We start from the raw sequence: 23683 nt of genomic DNA, 5'->3' as shown, positions 1-23683 counted from the left end.
CACCTATAAGACTGTACCAAAATCTGACATTTTTTCCATTTTTATTCCATTGCAGTGTGTCGGTCAAGCTATTCACAATAGGTGTCTGTGAAGGATAGTATTAGCAAATTACAGGCCTGCTATTTAAAATTGTGGTTCTCTGTTAGACGTATCACATATAACTGCGTTCCAAAATCAACCATTTGTCGTGAATGTGGAAAATATTGTTCTCCATTAAAAATGGGCAAGGTGCGTGACAAGGGACGGGGAAGTGGAAATGATGGTGATGGTGCATGCAGAGGCCAAGGCCGAGGACGAGGACGTGGTCATGGGCAAGCTGAAATTGTGACACAACAAATACCCACATCTTGTCGCGCAACCTTCCTTTCCCAATTAATAGGGGACTGCAGAACACCACTATTGAACACAGAGCTGTGTCAAAAAGTTATTGGTTGGATAGCAGATAATGCTTCCATTCACTTTGCCACCACCACCACCACCCTGTCTTCCACACGGTCAAGTCTCAGTAGTCGTGAGTCTAGACGGCCTATTCCTCACCCTGATCCTCCTTCCTCCCACCATGCCGAGTGCCCGGAGACAACTGATCCCACACTTGGACACTCAGAAGAGCTGTTCACTTTTCCATTTGTAGATTCGGGCCTCTCACCCTGCCAGCTTCAAGCGAGTCAAGAGAGGAACTCATGTAGCGATGCCCAAATACTGGAGAAACAACAGTCACATGAAGCCGATGGTGGGAAAGTACAATTACTGTCGCAAGAGGTGGATGATGATGATGAGACACAATTGCCAGAAAGTCAGGAGGAGGACCAGGGTGCGGAAGTGGAAGACGAGGTTTTGGATGATATAGTAACTGACCCAGCCTGGCAAGGGGACATACAGAGCGAGGACAGCAGCACACAGGGCGAGGGAGGAGTAGCACCACAGCAGGCAGGAAGAAGCAGTGTGTTGGCCGCAGACACAAGGCGGGAAAGAGTTCCTCGTAACGCAAACACAACGGAAGTTGCCAGTGAAACTGTTGGGTCTTCCCAAGTCTGGTTATTTTTTAAAGACTCTGCAGTTAACTCCAAAAAGGCCATTTGCACAACCTGCCAGGCCAGCATCAGCAGGGGTAGCAAAACTACCAGCCTGACCACCACCAGCATGATCAGGCACATGGCAGAAAAGCACTCGACAAAGTGGACCGAACCCCAGGGTCCAGCAATAGTGTCTGCGGGTGACACCACTGTCTGTTCCGCTGTTGTGCATGCATACCAATCCCCTGTCCATGGTGTATGCCAAGATGCCCCCCGCCCTGCACCTTTCATTGAACACTCTCAACTAGCACGATCAGCAAGCACATCCATGTCCTTGTCCCAGCGCAATGTTCAGTTGTCCCTACCCCAGTCCTTGGAACGCAAGCGCAAATTAGCAACCAACGCCCCACAGGCCACACTACTAAATTCACACATTTTGTGAATGCTTGGGCTCAAAATGTTGCCTTTTAGGCTCATGGAGACGGAAGCTTTCTGCAACCTGATGGCGGCGGCCGTCCCTCGGTTCTCGGTCCCCAGCCACCACTATTTCTTCCGGTGTACCTGCTTTACACGAGCACGTGTCCCACAACATTAGACGTGCCCTCAACAACACTGAAGTATTGTAGACAGCTCTGAAACAGCAGGCATATCTGTTGCTCACACCGCTGAACCTACAGCCAGGCATGGTCGTGTGTGACTATGGCCGGAACCTGGTGGCAGCTCTGAGGCGAGGCGAGCTCACACACGTACCATGCCTGGCCCATGTGCTTAACCTCGTGGTTCAGCAGTTTCTCAAAACCTACCCGGATCTGTTGAATCTGCCTGTCAAAGTACGCTGCCTGTGTGCCTATTTTAGAAAGTCAGCTACAGCTTGCACCGCCCTTGCCATGCTTCAGCAGCATTTGCATCTTCCAGCTCACCGACTGATTTGCGATGTCCCCATTAGTGTGGAGCCACCCCCGTAGTGTTCGAGTTCGGTTCGTCGAACACCCTTGTGTTCGTCGAACTGTTCGTCGAACACCTTTGAACACCGTTAAAACCAATGGCAGGCAAACAAAAACACATAGAAGCACATAGAAAACAGCTTCAAAGGTGTCCAAAAGCTGACAAACTGCTCAGAAGACATAACTAACACATAGAAAAGTGACAAGTACCTATAGTCATGCGAAAAGAAAAGAGGTGGAGGAGTAAAAGGAGGGGGAGACACATATATAGGCAAGTCATGCCCTTCTAAAATCCAAAAAGTGAGAAGCCGACACGGCAAGTCCGTTCCTGCCCGTGCCACCTCCGTTTGTGCCAGAGACGCGGTGGACCCTGACGGCCAGCCCCCCTCTCCCAATACTGGTGCCTGTCCGCTGGTGGGTCGATCGAGCCCCCCTGTGGTGGAGGCAGCTCTAAGCTTTTTAATTTAAATTGTCTCTCTAATTTGAATGAATACACTTTAAATCCTTTTACAAGGATCTATTGAAGGGCAAGTCTCATGCCAGCAGCCGCGTAATTCCAGCTCCAGTAGCGTCCACTAAAGCTGTTGCAGTTAAAAAGCTTTTATAAGGATCGAGCTCGGCTGTCCACCGCAAGGCGTCCTACCGCCAGTCCCAGCCCCTATGCCTTGGGGTGCCTCCTGATGCTCTTCACTGAGTATCCCGTGGTCCCAGAGCATTTCCTTTGAAAAAATTAAGTGTCCAAACTACAGGTGCTGTAGCTTGCTTAACAGCCGGGATAATCCGCTGACTAGCAGACACTGCTACTAGGCACAAAGTATTTCCTGGGCTAGATGCAGTTAAAAATTTGTAATTAGATACTCTCGTTGGATGCTGAGAAAGCATTCCATAGAGTCTCCTGGCACGCCATATATTATTCTCTTAAAAAGCTTGGGGTAGGGTTCTAGGGGACCCTTTTATAGCCAAAATCACGGCCCTGTATCGCAATGCGTCAACTAGGCTGAAGATAAATGGAACTGTAGCACCCCGAGGGCTCGGTTGCTGCAGAGGTATTGCACCTCACCCAGAGGTGTGATATCTCACTCTCAGGTAAGGATGGAGTGTGGATCAGGACCTCGACACCTGCATGCATTACACCACATTGCCGTGGGGCAGGGCGACCAATATGCCTCTGAGATGGGCACGACAGTCCCTGTCCCTGGCTGGAGTGGGGGGAGGGAACACTGAGGAAGGGGAACCCTGTAGTGCAGGAGCAGGGAGGAAGCAGTTCCTGGGTGCATTGAGAAGGGAGTATAAAAGGTGGGCACCATCTTAGTTCAGTGCAGAGAAGTCTGAGCAGAAGTGACAGGGAGCAGGGGCTCTGCATGAGCTCTGCTCCAGAGGCGGGCCAAGTAACAGAGGCCCAGTCCTGGAAGAGGGAGAAGGAAGGAAGAGGAGCGGAGAAGGCTCCAGGAACGAGGAACGAAGGGATCCCAGGGGTGTGGACGGGCGAGTCGCCAACGCACGCCCGAATCCACCTGCGTGGAGGGGTCAGGCCAAAGGGGGAGACCGGTCCCCGAAACTAGAGGAGGCGGGAAACGACCCTCAGCTAGAAACCGGAGGCTGTGACATTTTATGTGGCGCAGCCCATCGCTACACCCGCTAGGAAGGCAGCACATAGGGTCAGGGAAACTGGCGCCAAGTTTACCAAGAGGAGGCCCGAGGCAGCCGGACAGAGGGGTTGGTAAGAAAGGCCAGACAAAGGACACACAAAGGGGGTCCTGTGAAGCGCTCCAAAGTTATCTGGGAGTTGTCTGAGCCCCTCACCTGGTGAGCACAGTACGACGTGGGCAGCCGTTACCTGCAGATGTGGTCTGGATAATAAGAACTGTGAGTAAGTTAGAACTGTAAGATTCACTACGTGAACCACTGGTGTTTTGTGGAAAAGCACATGTACACTGTGTTCCAAATTATTATGCAAAAAGTGTTTAGGGGTGATAAGGGAAGAATTTGTTTGTTTGTCAGTTAAACTCATTGATGGTGATGTGTGTCAGGGCTCTTTATATCACTGTAAGCAATTGCAGACACCTGTGCTAATTAGTTTGGCAGGTGTGTCCAATGAACGGCAAGACTACTTAAGAAGGCTGTCCCACATTATTAAGCAGCCTACATTTTCTGCCAAAATGGTAAAGAAAAAGGATGTGTCGGCTGCTGAGAAGCAACAAATTGTGGAGTGTTTAGGTCAAGGCATGACTACAATCATCATTGTGCGATGATCAGGATGAAGTGTCTTGGCAATCAAGAAGTATGTAGCTGATTCACAGTACACACGTGTGAGTGCTGATAAGGGCAAATTGAGGACTCTTTCCTACAGGCAATTACGTCAGGTTAAAAGAGCAGCGGCAAAAAAGCCTTGTCATAGCAGCAGCCAAGTTTTTGAAGCTGCTGGTGCCTCCAACGTCCCCCGAACAACAAGATGCAGGGTCCTTCAGAGGTTTGCAGCTGTGCGTACGCCATCCTGTCGACCTCCTCTATCCACTGCACACAAGCAGAAACGGCTCCAGTGGGCCAAACAATACATGAAGACTGATTTCAAAACTGTTTTGCTCACGGATGAGTGCCGTTCAACGCTCGATGGTCCAGGTGTATGGAGTGGAGGATGGCTGGTTGATGGACACCCCACGCAAACACGGCTACAGCGCCAACAAGGAGGAGGTGGAGTAATGTTTTGGGCTGGAATCATGGGGAGAGAGATTGTCAGCCCCTTTAGGATCCCAGAAGGGGTAAAGATGAACTCCATAATGTATGTGGAGATTCTCAAACAGCACTTCCTGCCATGGTTCAAGAAGAAGAACCGTGTATTCCACAGCAAGATCATTTTCATGCATGATAATGCACAGTCTCATGCTGCACATAACACATCTGCATCTCTGGCTGATATGGGCATAAAAGGGGACAAACTTATGGTGTGACCCCCATGCTCCCCTGACCTCTACCCCATTCAGAACCTGTGGAGCATCATCAAAAGGAGTGTCTATGATGGTGGGAGGCAGTTCACATCTAAGCAACAGCTCTGGGAGGGTATTCTGTCCTCATGAAAAACAATTGAAGCAGAAACCATCCAAAACCTGACAAATTCAATGGACGAGAGAGTTCAGAAGCTCCTTTCGAACAAGGGGTCCTATGTGCAAATGTAACATCACCTAGATTAAAGTTTTGAGTTGAAAACTGTTTGATTTCAGTTTCTAATAACCTGTTATTGCTTATAATTTCAAAAATTACCATTTTTTTGGTCTTTATTAAAATGAAAAGGTTGATCGAAGAGTGTGTGGGGGATCTAAGAGTGTGGAAACCCAGTAGTCAGGATTACTTCGAATTATGACAATCTGAGGGTCATGTTGCAGGTAGTGCAGCAAGAAGACACTTATGTGTCTTGCGCATCTCGGAGCCCCAAAATTATTTTACGGGCTAGATGCAGCTAAAAATTATTATTAATTTTAAATCTGGTGGAGCTTAGTATAGATGGCCTAATAGAATCAGTACTGCACACTGTTAAAAAGCCCAAATTATTTTCCAGCCAAGATACAGATAAACATGATTAGTAATTTTAAATCTGGTGGAGCTTAGTATAGATGGCCTAATAGAATCATTACTGCACACTGCTACAAAGCCCAAATAATTTTCCAGCCAAGATACAGATACACATGATTAGTAATTTGAAAGTTTAAAATGGTTGGTGAGGTGATTTTAACCAATCATCAAGCTTTTACTCTCCCCAGGATGACACAGGGGTAGAAAAGTCGTTTCGGATCCATGATTTTTTCATCTTTATGAACGTGAGTCTGTCTACATTATCAGTGGAGAGCCGCATGCGCTTATCTGTCAGCACACCACCAGCAGCGCTGAACACTTGTTCAGACAGAACGCTGGCTGCGGGGCATGACAAGATCTCCAAGGCGTAAGTGGCGAGCTCCGGCCATTTATCCAGATTGGAAGCCCAAAAAGAGCAAGGGTCCAGTGACACAGTCATGGCTTCAATGTTTACTTGGAGATACTCCTGTACCATCGTCTCTAGGCGTTGACTATGTGTCAGACTTCTTGTCTCCTGTGGCCTTGCAAAGGATGAGCTAAAAAAGTGGTGAAATGATTCCGCAAAATTGATGTTACCAGCAGATACTGTGTTTCTGTTACGGTTTGAGTGCTGAACACTCAACGGTCCCACGGTTGGCAAGTTGGAACTGTGAGATTCACTACGTGCACCACTGGTGTTTTGTGGAAAAGCACATATAAGATTCTGCAACAGTCTCTGCTGATACTCCTGCATGCGTGCATCCCTTTCTATGGCAGGAATTATTTCTGCAAATTTACTTTTGTACCGGGGATCTAACAGTGTGGCAACCCAGTAGTCAGGATTATTTCTAATTCTCCCAATTCGAGGATCATGTTGCAGGTAGTGCAGCAAGAAGGCACTCATGTGTGTTGTGTTGGTGGTGAGGTAACAATCATACTTCCTTCCTCTGTCCTCTCCCCCCAACCTCGCACAACAGAATTGTGATCAAGGTCTCCCTCATCTGATGAGTCTTCCATCAGTTCGTCCTCCACTTCTTCCTGGGCTCCTGCACCTTCCTCACCAGTTTGGCTGCTACCATGTGCCCTGATAAAACCATCTCCCCCACCCTCACATGCCTGCCGCCTTGGTGCTGCCGACCGTCTGGACCTTGCAGATGTTAGCCCTTCCGCATACAACTCCTCCTCCTCTACTTCCTCCACCTCCTCTTGTGCCACCACCTGACTCCGAATTCTGTTTAACATGTGCTCCAGCATGTAAATCACCAGAATAGTCATGCTGATAATGGCATTGTCAGCACTAAACATCTTCGTCGCCATTTCAAAACTGTGCAGAAGGGTGCATAGGTCCCTGATCTGAGACCACTCCTCCAGCGTGATTTGCCCCATCTCTGGATCCCGTTGGCCCAGGCTATACATCACAACGTATTGCACCAGGGCTTGTCAGCGCTGCCACAGTTGCTGCAACATGTGCAGAGTTGAATTCCACCGGGTAGGCACATCGCATTTTAGCCGGTGAAGTGGCAGGCCCAACGACTTCTGTAGAGATGTAAGTCGCTGAGCTGCGGGATGCGAACGGCGGAAGTGAGCACACTGCGACCGTGCCCTCTGCAGAAGGCCATCTAGTCCGGGATAGTGGGCTAAAAATTGCTGGACAACTAGGTTCAACACGTGAGCCATACAAGGCACGTGTGTGACATTGCCCCGGCGAAGGGCCGCACCCAGGTTTGCAGCATTGTCGCACACGGCCTTCCCTGGTTTCAGGTCCAGTGGAGACAACCATTCATGAAATTGGTTCTCCAGAGCTGACCACAACTCCTCAGCTGTGTGACTCACATTTCCCAGACATTTCAAAGTAAAAACCGCCTGATGACGTTGAGCCCTACTGCCAGCATAGTAAGGAGGTGTGCAGGATCCCTTCTGCGCAGTTAGAAAGCTTGTGGCATGACCAGACAGGCTTTGCGTGCAGGTGGAGGACCGAGAGGAGGTTGAGGAGGCAGAAGCAGTGGAGGAACTTTGACATAAAGAGGATTGACGCACAACTCGTGGGGACGGCAAGACTTGGACAGCAGCCCCTTGTCCTGCTGTCACCATAGTTACCCAGTGCCCAGTCAGCGACATGTAACGCCCCTGTCCATGCCTACTCGTCCAAGTGTCTGTGGTGAAATGCACCCTGTCACACACAGAGTTTCTCAAAGAAGCGGTGATGTTGTGTGCGACATGCTGGTGGAGCGCATGCACACCTTTCTTTGAGAAGTAGTGCCGACTGGGCATCTGGTACTGGGGCACTGCGACTGACATAAGGTCTCGAAAATCCTCTGTGTCCACCAGGCGGAAAGGCAGCATTTCTGTAGCCAAGAGCTTGCAGTTGGTGAAATTCAACCTATTAGATTCTCATGGCTAGGAGGAAATGGTCTTTTACTTGTCCACATCTGAGGGACTGAGAGCTAGCTGTTGTGCTTAGACGGGGTTGATAAGGGGGTCCCCCGCAAACTGCCGGTCTGTGAGGATGATGCAGGCGGAAATGTTAGGTTGCCTTGATCCAAAGGTGGTGCTATCGATGTCAGACAGTGCTCAACACCAGCTGGTGTTACCACCTCCAAAGAAAATGATGACCTGCCAATCACGCTGGCTGTTGCGGGTAAAGAGGTGGCAGGTCTGCATCCCAAAACTGGTGTGACTGCTGTCCCACCAGTCACAGAGGATGAAGAGGCCGCAGATGCACAAGATGGGGCAGACGGTGGATGACCCGGCCGGCTAGTCCGCATTGTAGCACAGTGAGCTTCCCACTGCAACTTATGCTTCATGTCCATGTGCCAGTTCATGCATGAAGTACTCAAACTATGTATTTTTTGGCCTCTACTTAGCCTTTGTTGACAAATGTTACAGATCTGAAAAAATGCCCAGGCTATGCAAGGCTTAGCACCCATGCGACCTCAAGAGCCACCACGACTTGTGGTCAGAGGCAGAGTTGTGCTTGACGATGCAGTTTTTGACGTGCTTCCAGTACTACGTCTCTGTCCAGGAAGGCGCAACCTGACCTCGTCATCACTAGCATCCTCCTCCACCTCCTCTGCTGACCTCATCTCTTGGCTGACTGTGGGTTGACAGTAAGTGGGATCTCCAACCTCATCATCATCACCCTGTGTGTTATCACACCCGTCGTCCTCAGAGCCAACCTGTTCCTGCCCTGACAAAAAACTAAAGTTGTCGCTCCAATCAGGTATTTGAGTCTCATCATCGTCTTCCTCATTGTCTCCACCAACAGGAGTTACAGTTTGGGAATGAGGGTCTACATTATGTACAGAACCTTCTGCGTCTGGTCCTGGATCCGACTCATAAAGATTCTGGGCATCAGTGCAGATCATTTCCTCATCTGGATTCATAGAAGCGCTGGAGCCGACCTCTGATTCCCAGGCTATAGTATGAGTAAACAGCTCTGCAGACTCAACCATCTGTTCTACCTCATACTCAGACGGGCAGCTGGAGATTTGGGAGCTGTGAGGAAGCAAGTGCGATTGGGGTGACACCTCTGAGGACTGGAGTATTTGTGATGTTGAAGTTGATGTGGAGGAGAGCCCACTTAATGGAGCACTTGGTATCCGTTGAAGCACCTGCTGTTTTTGTGCCTCATCTGGAATTTGTAGCGATTGGCGTGGCCGTAAGAAAGAGATCTTATCACATTGTCCGCTAAAACAAGTAGACATTTTAGTTTTGCTGGAAGATGGTCTTTCTTCTGCAGATGTTACTGTTGCTTTAACACCTACTCCACGGACACAACCATTTTTCCCCTTCCCAAAACGCCTATTCCCCTTTCCACCAGCAGCAGGCCTTTTTCCACTCATTTTGATGGTTAACTAATTCACAACTCTGGAGTTGTTTGCACAAAAAAACAATGGATGGGAACCGAGCAGAGCTGAGTGGCCAAACTGCGGTATAAGACCAAAACTATTGTCTGGGTTAGATGCAGAAAAAAATTATATTCAGTTTGCAACCTGATGGAGGTCAGTATAGATGGACTAATAGAACAAGTCCCACACACAGCTAGAAGGTCAAATATTTTTTCAGAGCTAGATGCAGAAAAAAATTATATTCAATTTGCAACCTGATGGAGGTCAGTATAGATGGACTAATAGAACAAGTCCCACACACTGCTAGAAGGCCAAATATTTTTTCAGAGCTAGATGCAGAAGAAAATGATATTCAATTTGCAACCTGATGGAGGTCAGTATAGATGGACTAATAGAACAAGTCCCACACACTGCTAGAAGGCCAAATATTTTTTCAGAGCTAGATGCAGAAGAAAATTATATTCAATTTGCAACCTGATGGAGGTCAGTATAGATGGACTAATAGAACAAGTCCCACACACTGCTAGAAGGCCAAATATTTTTTCAGAGCTAGATGCAGAAAAAAATTATATTCAATTTGCAACCTGATGGAGGTCAGTATAGATGGACTAAAAGAACAAGTCCCACACACTGCTAGAAGCCCAAATATTTTTTCAGAGGTAGATGCAGAAAAAAATTATATTCAGTTTGCAACCTGATGGAGGTCAGTATAGATGGACTAATAGAACAAGTCCCACAAACTGCTAGAAGGCCAAATATTTTTTCAGATCTAGATGCTGAATAAAATTATATTCAATTTGCAACCTGATGGAGGTCAGTATACATTGACTAATAGAACAAGTCCCACACAAAGCTAGAAGCCCAAATATTTTTTCAGAGGTAGATGCAGAAAAAAATTTTATTCAGTTTGCAACCTGATGGAGGTCAGTAGAGATGGACTAATAGAACAAGTCCCACACACTGCTAGAAGCCCAAATATTTTTTCAGATCTAGATGCAGAAAAAAATTATATTCAATTTGCAACGTGATGGAGGTCAGTATAGATGAACTAATAGAACAAGTCCCACACACTGCTAGAAGGCCAAATATTTTTTCAGAGCTAGATGCAGAAAAAATTTATATTCAATTTGCAACCTGATGGAGGTCAGTATAGATGGACTAATAGAACAAGTTCAACACAATGCTAGAAGGCCAAATATTTTTTCAGAGCTAGATGCAGATAAAAGTTATTTTGAATTTGCAACCTGATGGAGGTCAGTATAGATGGGCTAATAGAATAAGTCCCACACACAGCTAGAAGGCCAAATATTTTTTCAGAGCTAGATGCAGAAAAAAATTATATTCAATTTGCAACGTGATGGAGGTCAGTATAGATGGACTAATAGAACAAGTCCCACACACAGCTAGAAGGCCAAATATTTTTTCAGAGCTAGAAGCAGAAAACAATTATATTCAATTTGCAACCTGATGGAGGTCAGTATAGATGGACTAATAGAACAAGTCCCACACACTGCTAGAAGGCCAAATATTTTCTCAGAGCTAGATGCAGAAAAATACTATACTCAATTTGCAACCTGATCGAGGTCAGTATAGATGGACTAATAGAACAAGTCCCACACACTGCTAGAAGCCCAAATATTTTTTCAGAGGTAGATGCAGAAAAAAATTATATTCAGTTTGCAACCTGATGGAGGTCAGTATAGATGGACTAATAGAACAAGTCCCACACACTGCTAGAAGCCCAAATATTTTTTCAGAGGTAGATGCAGAAAAAAATTATATTCAGTTTGCAACCTGATGGAGGTCAGTATATATGGACTAATAGAAAAAGTCCCACACACTGCTAGAAGCCCAAATATTTTTTCAGAGCTAGATGCAGAAAAAAATTATATTTAATTTGCAACCTGATGGAGGTCAGTATAGATGGACTAACAGAACAATTCCCACACACTGCTAGAAGGCCAAATATTTTTTCAGAGCTAGATGCAGAAAAAAATTATATTCAGTTTGCAACCTGATGGAGGTCAGTATAGATGGAATAATAGAACAAGTCCCACACACAGCTAGAACGCCAAATATTTTTTCAGAGCTGGAAGCAGAAAAAAATTATATTCAATTTGCAACCTGATGGAGGTCAGTATAGATGGACTAATAGAACAAGTCCCACACACTGCTAGAAGCCCAAAAATTTTTTCAGAGGTAGATGCAGAAAAAAATTATATTCAGTTTGCAACCTGATGGAGGTCAGTAGAGATGGACTAATAGAACAAGTCCCACACACTGCTAGAAGCCCAAATATTTTTTCAGAGTTAGATGCAGAAAAAAATTATATTCAGTTTGCAACCTGATGGAGGTCAGTATAGATGGACTAATAGAAAAAGTCCCACACACTGCTAGAAGCCCAAATATATTTTCAGAGGTAGATGCAGAAAAAAATTATATTCAGTTTGCAACCTGGTGGAGGTCAGTGTAGATGGACTAATAGAACAAGTCCCACACACTGCTAGAAGGCCAAATATTTTTTCAGAGCTAGATGCAGAAAAAAATTATATTCAATTTGCAACCTGATGGAGGTCAGTAGAGATGGACTAATAGAACATGTCCCACACACTGCTAGAAGGCCAAATATTTTTTCAGAGCAAGATGCAGAAAAAAATTATATTCAATTTGCAACCTGATGGAGGTCAGTATAGATGGATTAATAGAACAAGTCCCACACACTGCTGGAAGCCCACATATTTATTCAGAGGTATATGCAGAAAAAAATTATATTCAGTTTGCAACCTGATGGAGGTCAGTATAGATGGACTAATAGAACAAGTCCCACACACTGCTAGAAGGCCAAATATTTTTTCAGAGCTAGATGCAGAAAAATATTATATTCAGTTTGCAACCTGATGGAGGTCAGTATAGATGGACTAATAGAATAAGTCCCACACACAGCTAGAAGCCCAAATATTTTTTCAGAGGTAGATGCAGAAAAAAATTATATTTAGTTTGCAACCTGATGGAGGTCAGTATAGATGGACTAATAGAACAAGTCCCACACACTGCTAGAAGGCCAAATATTTTTTCAGAGCTAGATGCAGAAAAAAATTATATTCAATTTGCAACCTGATGGAGGTCAGTATAGATGGACTAATAGAACAAGTCCCACACACTGCTAGAAGGCCAAATATTTTTTCAGAGCTAGATGCAGAAAAAAATCATATTCAGTTTGCAACCTGATGGAGGTCAGTATAGATGGACTAATAGAACAAGTCCCACACACTGCTGGAAGCCCACATATTTATTCAGAGGTAGATGCAGAAAAAAATTATATTCAGTTTGCAACCTGATGGAGGTCAGTATAGATGGACTAATAGAACAAGTCCCACACACTGCTAGAATTCCAAATATTTTTTCAGAGCTAGATGCAGAAATATATTATATTCAATTTGCAACCTGATGGAGGTCAGTATAGATGGACTAATAGAATGATGCTATGCCCAAAAGGTTTGACTTCACTAGGTGCAGTAAAAAAATTGGTGTTCTATACTCAGGTGGTGTAGCTTGCAACACAGATAGGCTACTCCACTGACTAACTCACTCTGCAATAGACCAAAAAGGATTAGCTTTGCTAGATTTAGCCAAATGCTGTGAAAAAACTTGCACAGCACTGGCACAGACCTGCCTGACAAAAACTGATAGGAACTGATGTTACTTATACAATTAGTCTTTACTCCCACAACCTATCTATTTAAGAGCACAGACCTGCCTGATAAAAGTCGTAGGAAATGCTGTAACCTAGTCCTTAAAAGGACTGCAATCACAACTATTCCCTACTCCCAAGCTATCTGTAGATTTGTGCGAAAATTGGCTTGAAATTAACAAGGTATAGCGCACACAGCAACAGCGGTGCCGTCTAACACGCAGCTGCAGCAGTGAGAAAATGGTGGCGACGGGGAAATAGGCTATGTCTTATAGGGCAAGGACATGTGACATACACTGCCAATGACACATGCCCTTGCTTGTGTGAAAAAAAGCACTTCGCTCCGTGTGTGCGCTGCTGATAGGCTGACAGATTGCACCTCCCCACTGTAAATGTGGGAAAGAGAAAAAAAAAATGGAGATCTTCATTATTCCTGCAGAGATCCATCCCCTGCCCCTCCCCCCGCCCCGCTGTACACTCAAACTGCGTATTAACATTAATTTTCATCATTACTGAGAAAAAATCCAGTTATGATTTTGGTGCACGAACACTTATCGAACATAACCTCGAACAGCCGAATTTTTTTCAAATCGTTCGTGTTCGCCGAACGTCTCGAACACCGCCCAAAACAGGTCGAATTTGAGATTGGCGAACAGTTTGAGTCGAACAACGCTCATCTCTAGTCCCCAAGCTTTGGAACTCTACATTGTAGATGTTGGGGAGGATTTGTGAGCAGAAGAGGGCGGTTGTTGACTACCAGCATCAAAAAGGCCGTAGGTATTCAGGTCAGTTTCCACACATAAGGAGTGGACATGGATGTCAGACATATGTACCATCCCCCAAAACTTTGAGGACTCCACCAAGATGGTGAGCGGTGATGACCCCATAATTAGCATCACCATCCCGCTTCTCTGTCTTCTGAAGTGTTCTCTCCTCACAATTAAAGAGGATGCATTGCAGGCGGAGCACAATGAGATGTAGCAAGGAGCCATGCAGGGTGATTCCACACAGCCCAGCCTCATCTCATTCCAACGTGGATTGGGTAACAATGAGGATGAGGAGGAGGAGGAAGAACAGGAGCTAGTTTCCTGCACTATAGACGATACTACCTACACAACTGTCACACCGTCTGTTCAATATGGATGGACTAACGATAGGGAGGATAAGGAGGAGAGCATAGTCAGTCATCCTCTTGGTAAGGACATGGAAGTCTTGCCTCTATGCAGTCTGGCACACATGGCTGAGCTTATGTTACCCTGCCTTTCCCGTGACCTTTGCATTGTCCAAGTTTTGGGTGATAGTCATTATTGGTTGATGACACTTCTAGACCCATGCTACAAGGAGAACTTTCTGTCTCTTATTCCCTTGAAGGACAGGCCTAATAAAATGGTACAGTACGAGAAGGCCTTTATTGTGGAATTATTAAAATTCCCATCTGAAAGGGCTGGTGGCAGAGGTCACAGTTTGTTGGACAACCAGGGAGTACAGGCGAGAGATACACAAATGCAATCGAGCAGAGGCAAAGGAACACTGTCAAACTTTTGGGACATTTTTCTCAGACCCTCCAATCTCACAAGCCCTGATGCGCTGGGTACTCTCTCAAAGAGGGAAAAGTTGCGGAAGATGCTGAGGGCGTACCTTGCTGACCATACCAACGTCCTCCGTGATTCCTCTGTGCCCTATTATTATTGGGTATCCAAGCTGGACACGTGGCATGAACTGGCTCTCTATGCTGTTATGATCTGCTACAAGCACTAAGGAAAGACAGGAGATCTGTCCCTACAATAGAACTAAGCTAGATCACTACGATGTAATGGGAAACCTGATCCTGCGATCAGACCCGCTAAAGTACTCAGCTAGTCTGAACGAAGACCTATAGATGTGAGGGAGGGATCCCTACAAGAACTAGGGACTGGGAGAAAGATGGACACCTCCTAGCAGAAATTGTAGCAGTAAAAAGACAAACAAACAACATAGAACATAGAGGTCAAAAGACCTAGCTAAACTGACTGAGAAAGGTAACAAAGCACCTGGCTAGCTTAAGAGTAGAAATTACAATGAAGTCCAGCAAGGCCAGAAGGGCGGAGCAGGATTGAATAGGCAAAAACGGTCATGTGACCAGCATAATAGAAAAAAACAAACAGGAGAGTTCTAACAGTACCCCCTCTTCTATGAGGATCCTCTGGATCCCCTAGGCCCAGGCTTATCAGGAAACCTCTTGTGAAACGCTCTGACAAGTCTGAAAGCAGAAACATCATCTGCCCTCACCCATGAGTTATCCTCGGGGCCGAAACCCTTCCAAGCGACGAGATACTGCAAACTCCCTCTATACGGTCAAGAATTAAGGATGCGGGAAATTTCATATTCCCCGTCCTCCACCACCAGAGGAACAGTGGCAGTGGCGTCTCTATCTGATACATAAGCTTTTTTCAATAGAGAAACATGAAACACCGGATTAATCTTCCAGGAGGTAGGAACCTCCAACCTAACAGCAGATTGGTTAACTACCTGAAGCACCTTAAAGAGCCCTACAAACTTGGGACCCAATTTTTTAGAAGGAATCCTCAACCGCAGATTCTTAGAGGACAACCAAACCATGTCACCAACCGTAAACAAAACCTCTTGACGTTTCCTGTCAAAGTACCTCCTAAATTTTTTGTTAGCCTCCTGAAGATTACCACGCACATCCGTCCAAACTCTTTCCAAATCACCGGAAAAACTCTCCTCCTCAGGCACAGCCGATACCAATTTGGAGAATGACCCAAAAGACGGATGTCTCCCAGAACAACAAAAAAAAGGTGAACACCCAGCAGAAGAGGATGTATGGTTGTTAAGAGCAAATTCAGCAAGCGGCAGAAACTCAGACCACCCCTCTTGATTGTCTGCCACAAAATAACGCAAGAACTGCTCAACATCCTGGTTCTTCCTTTCTGTTTGGCCATTAGACTCAGGATGATATCCAGATGAATATGACAAATGAACTCCCAACCTGTCACAAAAGCCACGCCAAAAACGAGCCACGAACTGAGGTCCCCTATCAGAAACAATGTCAGTAGGAACACCATGGAGTCTGACAATCTCCTTGACAAAGGCCTTAGCGAGTGTCTTAGCGCAGGGCAGTTTGATGAAGGGAACCAAGTGACACATCTTGCTAAAATGGTCCACGACCACCCAGATGACCGTGAAACCCTCAGAGGGGGGAAGGTCAGTAATAAAGTCCATAGCCAGATGTGTCCAAGGTGCACTAGGAACCTCCAGAGGGCAAAGCAACCCCGCAGCAGGAGTATGTGAAGACTTAGATCTAGCACACACAGTACATTGACGCACCCACTTAATGACCTCCTTCTGCCATCCAGGCCACCAAAAACTGCGACCCACAAGTCTCTTGGTCTCAGAAATTCCAGGATGACCTGCCAACCGAGACTCATGACACTCAACAAACAAATCTCTCCTAAAGGTCCTAGGCACAAACAACCTCCCATGGGGAGTGTTTGATGGGGCATTCTCCTGTGCTTTAAGAATCTCATCTTCCAAAACGGAGTCCAATGCAGCAATCACAACACCTTCTTGTAAAATGCTCTCCTCCTCCTCAGCACCGACCATGGGAGAAAAGCTGCGAGACAAAGCATCAGCTTTAACATTCTTGGTACCAGGGATGTAAGTAACGGAAAAATTAAACCGCGAAAAAAAAGTGCCCACCTAGCCTGACGGGCATTCAAGCGCTTGGCAGCATCAAGATAGATCAGATTTTTATGATCAGTGAAAACCTGAATGGGAAAATCAGCACCTTCCAAGAGATGACGCCAGTGTTCAAATGCGAGTTTAATAGCCAGCAATTCCAGATTACCAATATCGTAATTAAGTTCAGTCTCAGAAAATTTTTTTGAAAAAAAGGCACAGGGATGTACTCCTTCCTTGTTTTCCTGAGACAACACTTCACCGACCCCCACAGTAGAAGCATCAACCTCAACCAAACACGGCTTAGTCACATCAGGCTGCATAAAGATGGGGGCAGAGCTGAACCTCTCCTTTAGAAACACAAAAGCTTCAATGTCCTCAGTAGTCCACTGAACGGTATTAGAACCTTTCCTGGTGAGATCGGTCAGTGGTTTAACAATAATAGAAAAATTTTTTATGAATTTTCTGTTATAATTGGCAAAACCCAAAAACTTCTGTATCCATTTCAAACCAATAGGCCTAGGCAATTCCTGCACAGCTTGAACTTTCACCGGGTCCATCTCAAAGCCCTCGCTGGAGATAATGTAGCCCAAAAAACTAATTCTCTGTACAGCAAACTCACATTTCTCCAGCTTAGCAAAAAGCGAATTGTCAATCAATAACTGCAAAACCTCACGTACACTCCGTCAATGAGACTCCAGGTCAGGCGAATAAATCAAAATGTCATCCAAATACACAACCACATTTTTGCCGATCAAAGGTCTAAGGATGTCATTAATAAGATTCTGAAAAAATGCTGGTGCATTGGTAAGACCAAAAGGCATAACCAAATTCTCAAAATGACCCACAGGAGTGTTAAAAGCAGTCTTCCATTCATCACCCTCCTTCATGCGCAACAAATTGTCCCCCGGAGATCAATTTTAGAGAACCACTTGGCCCCCACTAACTGGTTAAACAAATCAGGAATCAATGGCAGTGGGTAGGGATTGCGTACAGTAATTGTATTAATCTTGCGAAAGTCCAAACAAGGACGTAAACCGCCGTCCTTTTTTTTTAACAAAATAAAATCCAACAGCCACAGGTGACTTAGAGGGTCTGATATGACCGACGGCCAAGCTCGTCTGTATGTATTCCTCCAAAGCCTTTATCTCAGGAATAGTCAGATTAAATAAATGACTTTTAGGAAGAGTCGCTCCAGGGACAAATTCAATGGTACAATCGTAGTCTCTATGGGGAGGCAAAATTTGCGACTCCTCCTCAGAAAAAACTGAATAGGTACAGGTAATTCCCCTTTATCCACAGCAGCAATGCGCCCGTTACAACACTTGTCATAACACTTAGGGCTCCAGGACTTAATTTCATTGGTAGACCAATCCAGTACAGGATTGTGCAATTTTAATCAGGGCAACCCCAAAACTACTGGAGAAGGCAAATTATTTAATACCACCAATTCCAAATTTTCTTGGTGAATACCATTAATAGTGAGGGGAAATTCATAAACCTTGTGAGTAACACATTTCAAGGGAGAGCCATCGACAGAAACCACGGCAATAGGGGGTTACAAAGGTTTGGGTTTTAAATTAAGTTTTTCCAAGAATCCCCCATCAATCACATTCAGAGTTGAACCACAATCCACAAATACCCGAAATACAATTAATTCTTCCTGAGCTGCGGTAGTAGCAGAAAGAAATACACCCTTAGTGTTTAAACAGTCTATACGGGCGTAACTGACCTTTTTTTTTTCTTTGTTCATACGAAGCACACAGTTCTTAATGAAATGGTCAGATTTGCCGCAATAAAAGCACAAACCTTCAGAAAACCAGCGGTCTTTTTCCTGAGAGTGGGGTGACATCGCCCCAATCTCCATCGGCTCTCCAGTGTCAGTACAGACCCTCTCAAGACTCGGAGCTGACATGGCAGAGGATTTACTCTCATTAACCCTTGCACGCAGTCTCCTGTCCACCTGTATAGCTAATTGCATTGCCTCCTGCAAATTTCCAGGTGTAGGATAAGCAATCAGCAGATCCTTAACCCTTTCACCTAGCCCAGCAAGAAACAAACTTTTCAGAGCTGAATCGTTCCACCCCACCTGAGCAGACCACCGACGGAAGTGAGTACAATAATTTTCCACATTACCTGATTCCTGCCTCAAATGTCTCAATTCCGTCTCAGCTGATGAGACACGATCAGGATCATCATACAACAACCCCAAAGCAGAAAAAAAACTATCCACTGATCTAATGCACGGATCACTAGGTTGGAGAGAAAAGGCCCAGCCCTGAGGTTCTTTGCGCAAATGTGACATTATGAACCCTATGCGCTGTGATTCATCACCAGAGGATCTGGGTCTCAAACGAAAATACAGTAAACAAGCATTTTTAAAGGAAAAAAAATCTTGTTGTTCACCAAAAAATAAATCAGGCAATCGTACCTTTGGCTCCACAAAATGCGCTCCAGAACAGCTACTCACGTGTTTTTGGAGCTCGGCCACCTCCAGGGAGAGTCCCTGCAGGCGTTGAGCCAAATCCTGAACCGACACCATGATGGAAACTGGAGGTCTTTCCTTAGAGAATTTTTTTGGGCTGGACTTACTGTTATGATCTGCTACAAGCACTAAGGAAAGACACGAGATCTGTCCCTACAATAGAACTAAGCTAGATCCCTACGATGTAACGGGGAACCTGATCCTGCGATCAGACCTGCTAAAGTCCTCAGCTAGTCTGAACGAAGACCTATAGATGTGAGGGAGGGATCCCTACAAGAACTAGGGACTGGTAGAAAGATGGACACCTCCTAGCAGAAATTGTAGCAGTAAAACGACAAACAAACAACATAGAACATAGTGGTCAAAAGACCTAGCTAAACTGACTGAGAAAGGTAACAAAGAACCTGGCTAGCTTAAGAGTAGAAATTACAATGAAGTCCAGCAAGGCCAGAAGGGCAGAGCAGGATTAAATAGGCAAAAACGGTCATGTGACCAGCATAATAGAAAAAACCTAAAAGGAGAGTTCTAACATATGCCTTGGAGGTCCTGGCCTGCCCTGCCGCTAGTGTTTTGTCATAGCGAGTTTTAGTGCCGCCGGTGGAGTTATATCCAATAAGTGCATCAGCCTGTCAACTGAAAATGCTGACAAGCTGATTCTTATAAAAATGAACAAGGGCTGGATTGGGCCAGACTTCTCAACACCACCAAATTATAGCAGCATAACATAAACTCAAATACAGTGTATTTTGTGGGAGGTCTAACTCTATTCCCATGTACCTCTGTCTTCACACCCAGACATGGGTATACGCTTCCTGATTTTGTCTATTTGCTCTTTCCTTCTCCTTCTCTGCATCCTCATCCTCCACCACCATATCACCACCATATGTACCATATCAACAGTATCTACGTCTCTTGCAAGGGACATTGGAGTTCCTCCAAATTTTTGGCAGCCGTGCTACACTGCATAGGCAAACACTATGGGAGACTCACTTCCTAATAATGGGAACATTGTTTTCAAGAGACCCTTCAACCTCTACATCTCTTGCAAGGGGCATTGGAGTTCCCCCAAATTTTTGACAGCCATTGCTTCACTGCATAGGCAAACAGTATGGGAGACCCACTTCCTAATAATGGGAACATTGTTTTCAGGAGGCCCTCCGATCTCTACGTCTCTTGCAAGGGGCATTGGATTTCCTCCAAATTTTTGGCAGCCATTGCTTCACTGCATAGGCAAACAGTATGGGAGACCCACTTCCTAATAATGGGAACATTTTTTTCAGGAGGCCCTCCGACCTCTACGTCTCTTGCAAGTGACATTGGAGTTCCTTCAGATTTTTGGCAGCCGTTGCTTCACTGAATAGGCAAACAATATGGGAGACACACTTCCTAATAATGGATAAAGAGTTGGTAGGGGGCGCTAGTAGACTCTTACCTTCGACCTGCAGCTGATACTTGCAGTGAACCAAAAAAGCTGCCTAAATAAATAAAAACAGAAATGAGGTATCTGCGCTGGTCTAGGTGATTAAAAATAAACTGTGACCAAAATTATTAAAATATAAATATTTATTGGTAAATAGTTAAAAAAATTGGAGCATTAAAACTGATATAATTCAGGTATGATCAATGGGGTTAGCTGGCCTCCTAAGAGTAATATAAGAGCACAATAAAAAAATAAAATTGGATTGGTGGTAGTCTTGCTGGGAGTAGGCTTCAGGGAATGGCTAATGATGGAAACCTAGGAGGGAAGGAGAGGGAAAGGGTTAAAGTAGGCCTGTAATTATGGGAGTAAAGTAGCTAAATTAGATATATATCGAGAATACCTAGTTGCGGTGTAGGTGTGGACGTGGCGTTTAGTGAGGCTCCGAAGAGACGGTCTGGACTAAAGATCTGTCGGGACACAATAGTGTTAGGAAAAAGGACCCAAACGGTAGCAGACAGACTCCCAGTGGTGGGAGAATTACCTTAGTTGAAAGGTGTAACAGGTGGCTGTAAGGTATGGGTTCTGCGTAGGTAACGTGGCTGTTTGATGTCCTACCTGGTTGGGCCAGATATATCCACTCCCCCCAGACCGCCAATCAGAGTATCCATTACACCACTCTTAGAAAAAAATCCAACTTCCATCCCCTGAATGAGTATTCGGAATCAATGGAAGCATTCCAAAAAAATGTCATTGATGACATATACCGCATTAAGGATAAAAACTGCTCTAAAGTTAAATATAACCTCACACGAGGTGAACGCATAGCGATCAAAACATTAGCACAGAACCAGGATTTAGTCATACGTCCAGCAGATAAAGGCGGAGGGATTGTTATCTTGGACCATATTCAATACCACAAAGAATGCCTCCGACTCCTTGGAGACGAACATACCTACGAACGTATGCCCTCTGACCCTACTCCTTTATATACGGTGGAACTAAAAAAACTACTGGATGAAGGCCTTAATGAAAGCCTACTAAACAAAAACGAATATGAATTCATACTCACACCCTACCCAAGAATCGCTATATTTTATTATCTTCCAAAGATCCACAAGTCCATGACAAATCCACCTGGCAGACCTATTATATCTGGCATCCAAAGCTTGACTTCCAACTTATCCAGGTACATTGATAATCATCTGCAAAATCTAGTTCCCCTTCTGCCAGCTCACCTAAAAGACACAAACCATACTCTACAATTGTTGGATAAAATTAAATGGCAAAACCACTACATATTAGGAACCTTGGATGTTACATCCCTTTACACGGTTATCCAACATCAAAAAGGATGCCAAGCTGCAAAATTCTTTTTAAAGACACACACTACCATGCCAGAAAAACAAATCAATTTTATCGAGAAGTGCATGCTTTTTATTTTAAACCATAACTCATTTAAATATGAGGATAAACACTACAGGCAGAGATGGGGCAACGCAATGGGCACACGTTTTGCGCCAAGTTACGCAAATCTATATGTAGGGATGTGGGAGCACCATCACATCTTTCCCAATGGTAAACCACATGCGGATCTAATCCTGTGGCGCCGCTTCATCGACGACATCTTGTTTATTTGGTCAGGGAACCAGGATTCTCTCGAACAATTCCTCACTGAACTTAATAATAATGATTTTTTTCTCCAATTCACCTCATCAATAAGCACCAAACAGGTTAACTTTTTAGACTTAGACATATATATCAAGGATAATCAAATATGCACTCGCACTTTCTTCAAACCTACCGATACTAATAGTTTTATCCACACTAGTAGTTGTCATCTCCCTAGCTGGCTCCTAAATGTACCCAACAGCCAGTTTAAAAGACTCTATAGAAATTGCTCAAAACCAAATGACTTTGAAAATGAAGCCAATCTCTTAACGGCCAAATTCCTTGATAAAGGATATGACCCACTAATCTTGTCCAAGGCCAGGAAAGAGATATATAAAACTCCCCGAACAGAACTAATGGCTACCAGAGAAACCATACGTACCAACAATAAACAACTTGATGACTTTAACATTGATATCCCTATTATCACTACTTACAATTCCAATACCCACCTCATTAGAAAAATTGTCCAGCGACATTGGAATATCCTCAAGGATGACAAGATAATAGGGGATATTATTCCTCCTAAACCTAGATTCATATTTAGGAGAGCCAGAAATTTGGGCAATATAGTAGCCCCATCTATCAAAAACCCTTCATTTACTCCCTTGCCTAAAAACCCATTTACAAACCCAGTCGGCTTCTTTCCATGTGGGAAATGCACAGTATGCAAACATCTACACACCAAAAAACAAAACAGAATATCCCATGGAGATATAGAGTTTCCAATCAAGGACTTTATCACGTGTACCACTAAGGGTGTCATTTACGGACTTAAGTGCCCCTGTAACAAGATATATGTGGGCCGCACAATACGTTCCCTAACCAGGAGAGTGGGGGAACACATACGCAATATACGCACCAAATTTGCTAAACACCCCCTCTCCAAACATTTTGCTGAGAAACACGGAGGCTCGACCAAAGGCATCCAAATTACTGGCATTCAGATCGTACACAAATATTGGCGACAGGGCCACTACATTAACCAGATGTCCCGCATTGAGAGTGGCTGGATTTTTAAGCTTAATTCACTAAGACCAAAAGGTCTTAATAGTGAGATTGAACTTTTTGCTTTTTAATGAATACCAGAACTTTAATGTGTATCACGCTGCTAACCATAGATCTCAAGCATCAATTTTACACCAACGTGAAGTTACCATGGTGTCTAAGATACGAACTATGGTGACCACAAGATCCTAATGATTGCCTTCACCTGCAATGGAATAAACACATGAGGACCGAGTACCTACCTATTTAAGGAACCTCCCAGCACTGAAGGACCATCCCTGACGAAGGATTCCGTGTAAATCCGAAACGCGTAGGAAAGGTCCTCAGTGCTACCCATACCCGCTCTATCGCGAGAGATCGCGGGATCTGACGTCACCTACCA

This window comes from Phyllobates terribilis, unplaced genomic scaffold (genome assembly GCF_046119375.1).
Source record: "Phyllobates terribilis strain yellow unplaced genomic scaffold, ASM4611937v1 Scaffold_4__5_contigs__length_816908805, whole genome shotgun sequence".
Classification (NCBI taxonomy): Eukaryota; Metazoa; Chordata; class Amphibia; order Anura; family Dendrobatidae; genus Phyllobates; species Phyllobates terribilis.
This window is presented reverse-complemented; position numbering follows the sequence as displayed.